This window comes from Ascaphus truei, chromosome 5 (assembly GCF_040206685.1).
Source record: "Ascaphus truei isolate aAscTru1 chromosome 5, aAscTru1.hap1, whole genome shotgun sequence".
In the NCBI taxonomy this organism is placed as follows: Eukaryota; Metazoa; Chordata; class Amphibia; order Anura; family Ascaphidae; genus Ascaphus; species Ascaphus truei.
In genome coordinates this window covers 65,953,092-65,967,525 of record NC_134487.1, presented here as the reverse complement: position 1 = coordinate 65,967,525, position 14,434 = coordinate 65,953,092, and positions in this window count along the sequence as shown.

The window sequence follows — 14,434 nt, the reverse complement described above, 5'->3', positions numbered from 1 at the left end:
CTTGTCGGGATGGCAGAGGTATCCAAGCGTGTGCCCTGCACCTAGGAAACCCAAGATGTTTCCCCCAGATCCACCGTAAGTGTTCTTTTAACTGTATATTGTGTAATTCTTCTTGTTGTACATGGGTTTACCAACATAAACTACATTTTATTTCCACTACCTTGTTTTGCCTAATACATGATCCCTGTACAAATATAAAAAGTGTTAAAAGTTCCTTGTCTCCCGTGACAATGCCGTTTTTTTCCCCCGAGAGAAGTAGTGGAGGGACGGGCTTCAGCTGTGTGGGGCCCTAGCCACACACAAACAGGGGAGGTATGTGACAGGGGGAAGTCACTTGGTAAGGAATATGCCAGGGAAACATAACTTGAAACCAGCAGTCAGAGGGTTGACCCAGTTAGGGGTACCTGAACAATCGGCTGAATTGACACAGCTGTCAGGCAGTTTGGTAAAGAAGGTAAAGAGGCTACTGCTGGTAGTAGGGGGGTTCTCTCATACACCAGAGCTGTCCTGTCCAGGCTGCTGGAGCCTGAAAGATTGCCTGAATTCTCTGTTAGGACAGGAGTCCCCACCAAACAAGATAAGACTTTGTTTTATATATATATATATATATATATATATATATAAATATATATATATATATATATCAAATGGTAATATATATATCAAATGGAAATATAACTGTATGCTCATTTGCATGTCTGCAACCCCGCCTTTCACCATTATCACCCACACCCAGCACACAGCACTTTCACTGCAGCAAGGGATTCTGGGAAATGACATGCAAATGAGCCCACAGTGCCAACTTTTGCTTCAAAACCATTCAACATGGTTCCCCTAAAGGCTTAAGCTTGCTATAATCTCTCATTTAAAGTTGCTAACCGGTTTAGTCAGCCAACTCGCAGTTGGCTTTATATTGTATAGTTAGCCTCCCTACCGTGGAGTAGATGTTCTTTTTATGTTTTGTGTTTGCCTTAAAGGGACGATGTGCATAATGTTGATTTGACTGTGGAAAATAAAAACCACTAAGTTAAAAGCTTTACCCACTGTTTGGAATTCTTACTGACCACACCATGAGGCCGTCCTGCCACACAGGCACTGAAGGACTTGCAGTTTGATTTAGTTGCTATTAAGACATTGCTACAAATAATTGCTACCCTGTAAGAGACTCGCAGCCATATTTACGAGGTGGTACTAAGCTGACAACTTGCACACCTTCCAGCCTACTTACTTTGCCATAGGTTATTTGAATAGACTGCAAGGTGTAGTATGGCTTAGAACTGCTAAGTAAATAAAGCCATTAATTTCAAATGCATGCAGTACCGTATATACAGAGGATACACATTATTTAGTGGCGTAAAGTGAATACAAAGCTTAAAGGAAATCAAAATGATGTAGTGGTGTTTAGCAATATATATGTATGTATGAGGATAGAACAAAAAGCGCAATCAATATACAATTGCAACCTGTGTATGATGATACATTTATTATACATAAGATATACTATATATCAATATATTTAGAAGCGTGTTAACCCAAGTGACGATACTTTCCCTAATCTTTTGCTGCCAAGAAGGTCCACGACCCCACGAATGCCAATTACACTGTATACATTTTTTTGCTATAAAACATTCTACAATGTGTCAAGTATACATATATATATATATATATATATATATATATATATATATATATATATATATATATATATATATATATATATATATATATATTGTGTAGAATAACCTAGGCGCACAAGGAAAGAGAAAAAGGGGGAAGGGGAAAAAAACATAGAGTAGTAGGTCTATATAATTGATAATAATTAAGTGCTAAATAATGCACTTACAACACGTGGAGGATTGTAGAAATATTGGATTAGAATTATGCAAGAACACTGTGGAAACTTGGACTGAAGTAGAAATCGATTCTTTAGACCAGTTTGATAACTTCTTGATCCTTTGGATTACTTGTACTGTAAATATCTTCATATATTGTCAAATGATCAGTGAAGTTGAGACAGTAGAACTTGTAAACTATTTATTAAAAAAGTAATCTAATACTATACAGTAGGTATAAAAAAGGCTCACATATGTGAGGTAAAATTGCAGTGTGGAAGAGACACAATTATATGGGTCTGGTGTATCAATGACCCCCTTGAGATAAATATATATAGTGACACAATAGGATCTTGAACCAGTCCTTGGTATTGTTATATATACACAAAGTCCTGTAGTAAAATTGGAATACTCTCACAAGGTTCTCCTTGTGGTTGGATATCATTGGAGTAATAACTCCCACTATAGCTGTAGAAATTGGGGGACTCCGAAGAAGCCACTACAGTGAAACGCGTAGGGTGACTTTTTTAGCAGCAGTGGAAGAGCCAATAGAGTGAGATTCATAGTGACTATGATCAGGACCGTGATCAGAGGCGCCAGTTACCAGTACAACGGCAGAGGTGAAGTCCCGTGAGATCAACGTGATGCGGAAGTGTGCGGCTTCACACTGGGAGCGGGTGTCCGACGAGCAGAGGATGTATACCGTGTGAGTGGCATCGAGTGAGCTGCATAGTGTCTACTTGGGAATGAGACCAACCACTCAGATGGTGACTAAGACCATAGACCATACCCCATGTGCGTCTGCACTTTGGGAGAAAATATCAGGCGGACGGAGGTCGTTTCCATCAGGAGTCCTCCAATTTCAACAGGTGTAGTTGGAGTTATTAAATGCCGTTGGGAAGGGCGCGGGCCTCTGTAACCCCCGCCCCCAGCAAATCTTGCGCCCCCCAGTTTGCGCACCGCTGACCTACACTATCAGGACACAGGAGTAAGATTTGGAATGATCTTACCGAGTGCCCCGAAAAAGAGTGCTGCAACGCCTGATATGTGTTGGCTTTAAAAAAACGGCTGGCATTGGCCGTTGGGGCTTAGCAATCACTGGCCCCAGCTACCAATGTCCCTTCTCGTGCCCCTGTTCAGGACAATGCTGCCACCAACTCCAGTGCCTCTGCTGGTGCTATGGCTACTGTCCTGCCACTGGTGACTCCATCTTTGTACTGACCAAATTCCTCAGTGATGATCTGTCCCCTGGGTTGTCAACTGACTTAAGGGACTGGGATTTTGGAGGGAAGGGTGGTTGGATGGAAGAGGAGGATTCAGAGGGGGAAATAACTTATGCAAGCAGGATACAAGTGGTTAAGTCCCCTGGGTCATTTTAGAGAGTCCTCCTTGTCTCAATTGTTCTCAACATCTGGTGTGTCCTCTCGGGTGGACACTAGAGCTAGTAGTCCAAACATAGAATATCAGTCTGGGGAATCCCTTAAGTTTTGGGACCCTATGTTCCAAGGCTATTCTACTAGTATGAATAGGTCCCGGTTCCTTATGGTGGATGGTCCTATAGTAGATCACTGGTGGGAGGAGGGTCAATTTTCCCTGGAGGAAACAGCTGAAGCCATACATAAGAGGGTACATGACATCAAATTAGGGGTCATAACACATAAGGGACCAGCTATACTATCAGGAAGTGGAGGGTAAAGAACCCCAATTCTGGGTGCTGCCAGGCCAAGGGACTGGCCGCAAATGATTCAAGTTTAGCTGTGCTGACTGGGCAATAATACATAGATACCGTTAGTCTCATGGCTACAATTTCCCCTACGTGCCCGAACCAATCATGGCAGAAATTGAGAGTAACAGGCATGATTGGCTAAATCAGGCAGTGATGGAGTATCTCAAGGTTAAGACTTCCGACAAGATATTAATAACAGAGTCCAGAAAATGTTCCATTATGGACGAGTGGTTAGTGGATATGTGCATTTATAAAGATGGGGTGGAAGTCAGACAGAGGCCTGGTTCGCCTAAGGTGTATTTCATCTGGACCAAGATGTTTGATGGGCGGGTGGTAAAGAAGCCCAACCCCAAGTATTACAAGTTGGGATTCTATTCTTCTTACAGTTTGAAGAATTGTTATATCATTGTCGCTGTAATCAGTGATGATATGGGTTAGTACGTCTGTGTACTGTATATTGGTTATGTCGTGACATCTGCTGTAACCTGTTTCTGTATTGCAGGCTCCAGGTTACTGGATGGTGCCCAGATTTAATCCCAGTGTGGACATGAAAATTTCACCTAAGTGAGTATATCCATGGCTGGTCCTGGCCATCTTTCTGCCCTCCTGTCACATAAGCCCTAGTAGCTACATGCAGTGACAGGCTATCCTGTGGGTTTACCCTCCCCCCTCCCCTCATGCTGTCTCTCTGAGCAACAGGGGGGGAAGTGAACTGAGTCGGTGTTCAGCCAATCATGGTACAGACTCTGTGCCCTCCCCCTCTGTGCCTTAGGGAGGAAGTGTTCCAAATAATAATCAGTTCAGCTCAGCCCCTCCTGGGGTTGAGACATGCCTTCAGCTCCTCCTGAGCTGAGTGCAGCCTAAGATCTATGCAGAGCACCAGGCCTCAGTATTGCAGGAAGGCCAGCACCGTCCAGAGGTCTGGGACCCATCCTAAAATATGACACACACACAGGGACACACACACACAGGGACACACACACACAGGGACACACACACACAGGGACACACACACACACACACAGGGACACACACACACACAGTAGGGGGGGGTGTACATTAGCAGCATGTATAACCCGGGGGGTGGGGCTCACATACCCACCGGTCCCGGAGCCTCCGCCTCTTCCTCCCCGAACATCAGCCTCCACACCCGCGCGCACCTCTTCCTCTCCCCGTGTTTCCCGCGCTTTCAGCCCCCCCCTCCCCCCCGGCGCCGCTACAGTCAGCGGGGGAGCGAGTGCCCGGGACACAGCGGGGGAGCGGCCACAACACGCTGCCTCCCGCCTCAGATCCACGTGGGACCTTCCGGACGGGTGAGTGAGCGGCCTTCACCTCCCCTCACCCCCCTTCACCCAACCCTCATCCCCTTCACCCCCCTTCACCTCCCCTCCATCCCCTCCCCCCCCCGGCGCCGCTACAGTCAGCGGAGGAGCGAGCGCCCGGGACACAGCGGGGGAGCGGCCACAACAAGCTGCCTCCCGCCTCAGATCCACGTGGGAGCTTCCGGACGGGTGAGGGAGCTGCCGGACGGGTGAGGGAGCTGCCGGACGGGTGAGGGAGCTGCCGGACGGGTGAGGGAGCTGCCGGACGGCTGAGGGAGCTGCCGGATGGCTGAGGGAGCGGCCGGACGGGTGAGTGAGCGGCCTTCACCTCCCCTCACCCCCTTCACCTCCCCTCACCCACCCCTCACCTCCCCTCCACCCCCCCTTCACCTCTCCTCCACCCTCCCCTTCACCCCCCTCCACCTCCCATTCACCTCCCCTCCACCCCCCCTTCACCTCTCCTCCACCCCCCCCTTCACCTCCCCTCCACCCCCCCTTTACCTCCACCCCCCCTCCCCTCCACCCCCCCCTTCACCTCCCCTCCACCCCCTCTTCACCTCCCCTCCACCCCCCCTTCACCTCCCCTCCACCCCCCACCCCCTTCACCTCCCCTCCACCTCCCCCCCTTCGCAAAACCTACCCCCCCTTCCCACCACCTCCCCCCCTTCCCACCACTTCCCCCCTCCTCCCCACCACCTCCCCCCCCTTCCCCCCTCCTCCCCCCCTCCCCCCTCCTCCCCCTTCCCACCACCCCCCCCCTTCCCACCACCTCCCCCCCTTCCCCCCTCCTCCCCACCACCTCCCCCCCTTCCCCCCTCCTCCCCACCACCTCCCCCCCCTTCCCCCCCACCACCTCCCCCCCCTTCCCCCCTCCTCCCCCCCTTCCCCCTTCCTCCCCACCACCTCCCCCCTTCCCCCCCACCACCTCCCCCCTCCCCCCCCATGTCCCCCCTCCTCACCCCCTTCCCACCACCTCCCCCCCTTCCCACCACTTCCCACCTCCTCCCCCCCTTCCCACCACTTCCCCCCTCCTCCCCACCACCTCCCCCCCCTTCCCCCCTCCTCCCCCCCTCCCCCCTCCTCCCTCCCTCCCCCCTCCTCCCTCCTTCCCACCACCTCCCCCCCCTTCCCCCCTCCTCCCCCCCTCCCCCCTCCTCCCTCCCTCCCCCCTCCTCCCTCCTTCCCACCACCTCCCCCCCCTTCCCACCACCTCCCCCCCTTCCCCCCTCCTCCCCACCACCTCCCCCCCTCCCACCACCTCCCCCCCCTTCCCCCCTCCCCTTCCCCCCTCCTCCCCCCCTCCTCCCCCCCTTCCCCCTTCCTCCCCACCACCTCCCCCCTTCCCCCCCACCACCTCCCCCCTCCCCCCCACGTCCCCCCTCTCCCCCCTCCTCACCCCCTTCCCACCACCTCCCCCCCTTCCCACCACTTACCCCCTCCTCCCCACCACCTCCCCCCCCCTTCCCCCCTCCTCCCCCCTTCCCACCACCTCCCCCCCTTCCCACCATCTCCCCCCTTACCCCCTCCTCCCCACCACCTCCCCCCCTTCCCCCCTCTTCCCCACCACCTCTTCCCCCCCACCACCTCCCCCCCCTTCCCCACTCCCCTTCCCCCCTCCTCCCCCCCTTCCCCCTTCCTCCCCACCACCTCCCCCCCTTCCCACCACCTCCCCCCTCCAACCCCCCTTCCCACACATGTATACACACACACATGTGTATACACACACACACATGTGTATACACACATGTGTATACACACACACAAACATGTTGTATACACACAATATATACATACACACAATGTATACATACACACACATGTATACACACACACACACACACATGTATATACACACACACACACACACACATACAATGTATACACACAAACATGTATACACACACATACTATCCCCAGCACCACCACATCAGCACACCGATATCCCATGCCCCCCCAGCACACTGGCATTCTCGGCTCCCCGCCATTCTCAGCACCCATCAGCACCCACACATCGCCACCTTTGCACCTCCCCCATCGGCACACCCACATCCGCACCCCCACATCAGCACCAAACCCTCCCAAATCAGCACACCGATACAATCACCATCAGTACAGCCACAGCAGCACTACCACCGCACATGGGCCGTGTGGACCACTCCCCACCCAAATGCCACACCCACACCACAAACATCCCGGGCAACGCCGGGGCTCTCAGCTAGTACATTATATACAAGACATTGCATGCACAGTTAAAGAAAATATATATTATGAGCGTATGAAACAGTTACAGACCAGATTAAAGTGTGAGACAGCCTTAGATTTGAAAGAACTTAAGCTGGTGGTGGATATGAGCGTCTCTGATAGGTTGTTCCAGTTTTGGGGTGCACGGAAGGAGAAGGAGGAACGTCCGGATACTTTGTTGAGTCTTGGGACCATGAACAGTCTTTTGGAGTCTGATCTCAGGTGATAGGTACTGCATGTGGTAGGGGTGAGGAGCTTGTTCAGGTAGCTGGGTAGCTTGCCCAGAAAGTATTTGAGGGTGAGACAGGAAAGGTGAACTTTGCGCCTAGACTCTAGTGATGACCAATCTAGTTCTTTGAGCATTTCGCAGTGATGTGTGTTGTAGTTGCATTGGAGAACAAAATGACAAATTGAATTGTAGAGGGTGTCAAGTTTGCTAAGGTGGGTTTGAGGAGCCGAGCCATATACTATGTCTCCATAGTCAATAATTTGCATTAGCATCTGCTGTGCAATACGCTTTCTGACCAGGAGACTTAGGGAGGATTTGTTCTTGTAAAGTACCCCTAGTTTGGCATAGGTCTTGGTTGTCAGGGTATCAATGTGCATCCCGAATGTTAAGTGGGAGTCAAACCATAAGCCCAGGTATTTAAAACTAGTGACAGGTGTTAGGGTGGTGTTAGCGTTGGTTCTAATCAGGAGCTCAGTCACTGGAAGCTTTACAAATTTAGTCTTGGTCCCAAATACCATTGTTACAGTCTTGTCAGTGTTTAAAAACAGTTTGTTTTAGGAAATCCAGTTTTCGAGTCTCGAACAAGTCAGACTGAAGTATGTGTTGAAGGTCAGAGAGGCTATGGCTGTGTGCATACAGGATTGTGTCATCTGCATACATGTGTATTGAGGCTTCCTTACAAGCTGTGGGAAGATCATTAATGAACACTGAGAAGAGTAGGGGCCCCAGAACAGAGCCTTGCGGGACACCACAGGTGATATCCAGGGGGTTGGAGTTAGAGCCTGAGATGGACACATGTTGGGATCTTCCTGATAGGTAGGACTGAAACCAGTTTAAAGCACGTTTCCCTATTCCAGAGGTCTGGAGTTTGTTAAGCAGGATAACATGATCAACTGTGTCAAAAGCCTTTGCAAAATCTAGGAATACTGCACCAGTGAGTTGTCCCCGTTCCATTCCACACTGGATTTCATTGCAAACTTTTAGCAGGGTAGTTACGGTGGAGTGTTCGGGACGAAACCCAGACTGGAATTGGCTAGGGAAATTTGTCTTGGTGTAGAAATCGCTTAATTGGGAGTGGACACATTTTTCCATAACTCTGGATAGAATTGGGAGAAGTGAGATTGGCCTGTAGTTTGAGACAGTGTTTTTGTCCCCACTTTTGAAGATTGGGACAACTCTGGCAGTTTTCCAGGTCTTAGGGATATGGCCTGCAGACAGGATAGAGTTGACTATGGACGCAATTGGTTTGGCAATGGCTGGGGCACCAAGTCGTAGGAACCTAGATTGTAGTAAGTCAGGTCCACATTGGCTGCTTAGTTTTAGTTTGAGGAGCGCTTGTGTAATCTCCTCTTCAGATACTGGGCTAAATTGAAAATTGTGGGCAGTGTTGGGAGGGGGTGGGACTATAGGGGTACTCCCAGGATGAGATTTAGGTTTGGGGTTTGGGCTGCGTTTCGCTAATAAGTTAGTGGCACACCCCACAAAGTAATCATTGAATGCATTTGCAATGTCAGTGGGGTTTGTCAGAGTAATATCCCCCTTAGTGATATTACTTGGCTGTTGATGGTTAGGAGGCTGGAATATATTGTTGATAACCTTCCAGAAGTTAGCTGGGTTTGATGTATTTTGGTGGAGATTGTCAGAGTAATATTGTGCTTTTGCATGCCTTGTTTGCCTTGTGCACATGTTCCGCAGGCATCTGTAGTGATTGAGGTCCTTGGTAGTGCCAGTTACTTTATAGCTTTTCCACAAGGCATCCCTGAACTGGTAGAGTGCTATAAGGTCAGGTGTAACCCATGGAAGGTGGGCCCCCCGTAACCTTATTTTGCGTAGTGGAGCATGGGTATCGCAGAGTTTTAAGAACTCGGATTGGAAATAGTCGAGCGCAGAATCAGGGTCAGGAATTAAATCGATTCTGTGCCATGGGCAGTTGGTAAGGTCATCCAGAAACTGTTGAGGGTTAAAGTTTTTAAATGTTCTAGTGAGGAGAACTTTAGGGCTTGAATGGGCCGGTTTAATTTTCCTTACACAGTACACTATTGCATGGTCACTGAAAATGTCAGGAAGGATGCCAGAGGATTGGATTCTGCTGGGGTTTGAGGAGAGAATCCAGTCTAGCAAGGAATGGTTATGCGACTTCAGGTTTATTCATGTGGGTTGGGAAATGAGTTGCGATAGGTTAAGTGACTTGAGTTGTATCTGGATTTTGTGGTTTTTAGGGTCAAGCCAATTGAAGTTGAAATCCCCTAGAACTAGCAGCTCACTCTTCTCATTCAGAGAGGAAATGGAGGCAAGAAATTGGGTGATATCAGTCAAGGATTGTAGAGGGGCTTTAGGGGGGCGGTAGATGCCAGCAAGCAAGATGGGTTTAGAAAAGGGGAGGCAGATTTTGCCAACTAGAGTTTCAAAAGAGGGTGTACTTGGTGGGCAATGTAACAGTGTAAATTGTAAGGTGTCTGCAATATAAAATAACACCCCTCCTCCTCTCTTTGACCTATCTCTCCTAATAATGGAGTATCCCTGAATGGCGATATTTGCATCAGGGGTTTTAGAGGATAGCCATGTTTCTGTAAGAACGATGGCTTTGGGTTTATGCATAAGGCACCATGCCCTTAGTTCTTCCAGTTTGGGCAGCAGGCTTCGGATGTTTATATGGGCGACAGATAGCCCTTTTTGGAATTTAAAGGTGGAATTCTCAGGGGCATGGGACAGAGCTGAAATGGGAGGACCTGGGTTAGTTTCAACATCACCTGCTAGAGAGAGTAATAGTATGAGTAGAAATTTGGGTAGTTGTTTGCAAGTTGTAAATTTGTGGTGTTTTCATTAGAGTGAGAGGTGGTTGGTGTGCTGGTTTTTAGAGTTCTCCACCAACATTCAGTAGATAGTGCAAGGCTTTTGAGTAGTCCAGGGTGTATGGTGATGTTGGGTGTGGGCCAGGATGGAGGAGTTTGTAGTGGATAGAGGGAGTAACATCTCCATGAGGCCAGGAGAAAGAAAAAAGTTAGAAGACATAGCAGGTTCATGATGCCAGAGGTAGGCAGTGCTGCAAGGAGCTGTTGTGAGCAGAGTGAGTGTGTGCAGACTAAACAGCAGGGGTGGGCCTGTACCAAGTTGGAGGCACTGACACCAAGTTGAGAAGAACCTGAAGGATCAGCAATAGCCTGTCCTGTTTCCCCTTACCATCGCGGATGCTCATCTCTCCTGGACCCTCACTGGTAACAAGCACCACAACACCTGTAGTTTTGACAAGATCTTCCAGAGTGGAGGGGGGAAGCAGTGATTGTGTGTGTATCTACTATATATTTGTGAAAGCACTGTATGTTTGTCTGCATGGCCTGTGTCCCTAGGGGAAATCTCATTGGTCCCTTGGGCCGCCCGCCCCCGCACACCTCTCATTGCCCTGAGGCGGAGTGACGGCCCAAAACACACACACACACACACCACCCCCCCCTCGCTCTCTGCGGCTCTCCCCTCACATAGACCGCTCCCCCAACTGACCATCCCCGAGAGCGCTCCCCACGGCTCTCACCACCCATAGGCCACTCCCTCACCCGGCGCTCTCCCTCACCCGCTCACCCCCCGCTCAACCCCCCCCCCTCGCTCACCCCCCCCGCTCACCCCCCCCACACACACACTCAGCACGCTCTCTGCGGCTCTCCCCTCACACAGGCCGCTCCCCGTCCCCGAGGGCGCTCCTCCGGCTGTCTCCGCCTCTCCCCGCGAGAGGCACAGCACCTCCTCACTGGAGCGTGTCAGCTTCGCCACGGAGGAGCCCGAGGTGGAGGAGGAGGGCGGCCGTGACCCGGAGGAAGAGGAGCGCAGCCATGTACAAGGTGAGTACACGCAGGGGAATGGGTTATTTACCGCGTCCCTGACTCCCCCTGCCCTTTGCCCCCCTCCTACCCCCCCTACCCCCCTGCCCCTTGCCCCCTGCCCTCCCTTCCCATTGCCCACTGCCCTCCCTCCCCCTGCCCTCCCTCCCCCTGCCCTTTGCCCCCTGACCTTTGCCCCCTGGCCTTTGCCCCCTGCCCTCCCTCCCCCAGCCCTTTGCCCCCTGCCCCCCCTGCCCCCCCTGACCTTTGCCCCATGCCCCCCTACCCCCCTTCCCTTTGCCCCCTGCCCTCCCTCCCCCTGCCCTTTGCCCCCTGCCCTCCCTCCCCCTGCCCTTTGCCCCCTGCCCTCCCTCCCCCTGCCCTTTGCCCCCTGCCCTCCCTCCCCCTGCCCTTTGCCCCATGCCCTCCCTCCCCCTGGCCTTTGCCCCCTGCCCCCCCAGCCCTTTGCCCCCTGCCCCCCCAGCCCTTTGCCCCCTGCCCCCCCCGCCCTTTGCCCCTGCCCCCCTACCCACATGCCCTTTGCCCCCTGCCCTTTGCCCTCCCCCTGCCCTTTGCCCCCTGCCCTCCCCTCCCTCCCCTGACCTTTGCCCCCTGCCCTCCCCTCCCTCCCCTGCCCTTTGCCCCCTGCCCTCCCCTCCCTCCCCTGCCCTTTGCCCCCTGCCCTCCCTCCCCTGCCCTTTGCCCCCTGCCCTCCCTCCCCTGCCCTTTGCCCCCCTGCCCCTCCCTGCCCTTTGACCCCCCCGCCCCTCCCTGCCCTTTGCCCCCCCCCGCCCCTCCCTGCCCTTTGCCCCCCCCCGCCCCTCCCTGCCCTTTGCCCCCCCCCGCCCCTCCCTGCCCTTTGCCCCCCCGCCCCTCCCTGCCCTTTGCCCCCCCGCCCCTCCCTGCCCTTTGCCCCCCCGCCCCTCCGCCCCTCCCTGCCCTTTGCCCCCCCGCCCCTCCCTGCCCTTTGCCCCCCCGCCCCTCCCTGCCCTTTGCCCCCCCGCCCCTCCCTGCCCTTTGCCCCCCTGCCCCTCCCTGCCCTTTGCCCCCCCGCCCCTCCCTGCCCTTTGCCCCCCCGCCCCTCCCTGCCCTTTGCCCCCCCGCCCCTCCCTGCCCTTTGCCCCCCCGCCCCTCCCTGCCCTTTGCCCCCCCGCCCCTCCCTGCCCTTTGCCCCCCCGCCCCTCCCTGCCCTTTGCCCCCCCGCCCCTCCCTGCCCTTTGCCCCCCCTCTCCTCCCTGCCCTTTGCCCCCCCTCTCCTCCCTGCCCTTTTCTGTGATTGGTGTTTTTCAGCAGCACTGGGGTTTTGGGCTATATATATGTACTCTGCACTTTATTTATTGCACCACCTTGAGAAAGGTCCCACTGGGGGACCGAAACATCGGTTTATGTGTCTTTTTCAATACAAAAACTTGTGATCAAACTTACCAGAGTGCTGTCTCCTGATCTCGTGCTTCAAACGGTATCGTATGGTTTATATATATATAAACACACACACAGTGGTTGACAAATCACCCAAAAATCTACTCGCCACCTCGTCCCGCCAACAATCCCACCCTGCTGGGATTGGTTGGCCATGAGGAGGTCTCTAGGGGGTCATATCCAGTCGCCACGGGCCTGTTTTAATGGATTTGTCGAACACTGTATATACACATACACATACACACACACACACACACACACACACTGCGTGTGGGCATATTGTTTGTTCCTTCCTTTAATTTTTTGCATATTGTTTTTCTCCATTATTGTAAATATCAAGGATGACATTATATTTGTAAGATAACAACCCCAGGGCTCTAGCTGCTCAGATAAATGCCAGAGAGCTGTGTTATTGCGAGTAAATGGCCTTCTGATTAACACGTTGCTATGGTAACGCGTTTTACTAAGACACATTGTTCAAAAGTATTGGCAAAACCATGTTGATTTTGCTATTTTTGTGGATAAAAGGTCATAATAGCTTTTTACAACAGATGTTAGAGAGCACTCTTAACTCCAGACATCTGCTAGGGATGCTGCATGTTATCCTAAGTGAGAATACTTGGAGATGTATCTATCAAAATAGGCACAACCAGTGGACTTCAATGTTTCGGCCCCCACACGGCCCCTTGTCAAGAACAATCAAAAGCTTGTTCTTGACAGGCCGTGTGGGGGCTGGAACTTTGAATATTTAAAAATATATGTTCACCTTTTGTACAAGTCCACTGGTTGTACCTATTTTGGGAGGTATTTATCCCAATATTATCACTTATAACAGCTTTTTGACCATTATTATATGTTAATGCAATAAAAAGGGCCTATAATGTCATATTCTGGATTTCCTGTACTTTAAGGTACCTTTCTTGTCTCTCTGCGTTATTATTAAAGTATTTAATCAATTGCATTTTTATATTAAATGTGGTCAATTGACAAGTGCACCCAGAGAGGAAGATTTCTTTAGGTGTACCCAAAAAGGCAGATAAAGTGTAGTCAATATCTGCCTAATTATTGTCAGAATGTTGTAAGGATAAGCCTTAATATCAATATCCGGAAGATAAGAAGTTGGAACTCCTATGAAATGCAAAGAGCTTAAAGCCTTATTTTAATAGACTGTCGTAAGTGACAGAGGTTAGCAGGGGGCTCTCTGTTTCCTAATGATAACTTCAGATGTGAAAAACACGACACGCTCTACTAACCTTTTACTATTTTTAGCAAGGGATGTCAGAGAAGCACAATAGAATCATAATATCGAAGGGAAGAAACAAAATGGATTAATTAAATTGCAGGAGATAAAATATCTGTCTTTTTACTAATGTATTTGCACAGTACATTCATATAATCTGCTTTCTTGCTCAAATACTACTATAAAATGATGAATACTATAGAAAATACCAACTGTAGTCCTGGTTTAACCCATTGGGTGATAATGGTGCCAACAAGCCACTGCTCTGAAATACTGTTTATTGTATATCCATTTATGATTTTAACTAGCTATATGATTTATTTTCCATTAGATCAAACTGATTTTTAATTATTGTAATAAAAATATAATGTTTAAATGAATTTGCTGTTATTTAAGTAAATGCATAATGGGCTTGACTTAAAGATTGCCATTATGATGTTCCCTGATGTTCCACTTTCCTGTTTCCTCTATGCATTATGATGTGGAAAACTATGAAATGCCATCCGAATATGATGATTGTATATATTTTAGCGTGAACACTTTTCTTTCAAATTTACCTTTATCATACTCAGGAGAATTATGGGATTATTCTATGTCCACCAAAGGGGCTAAT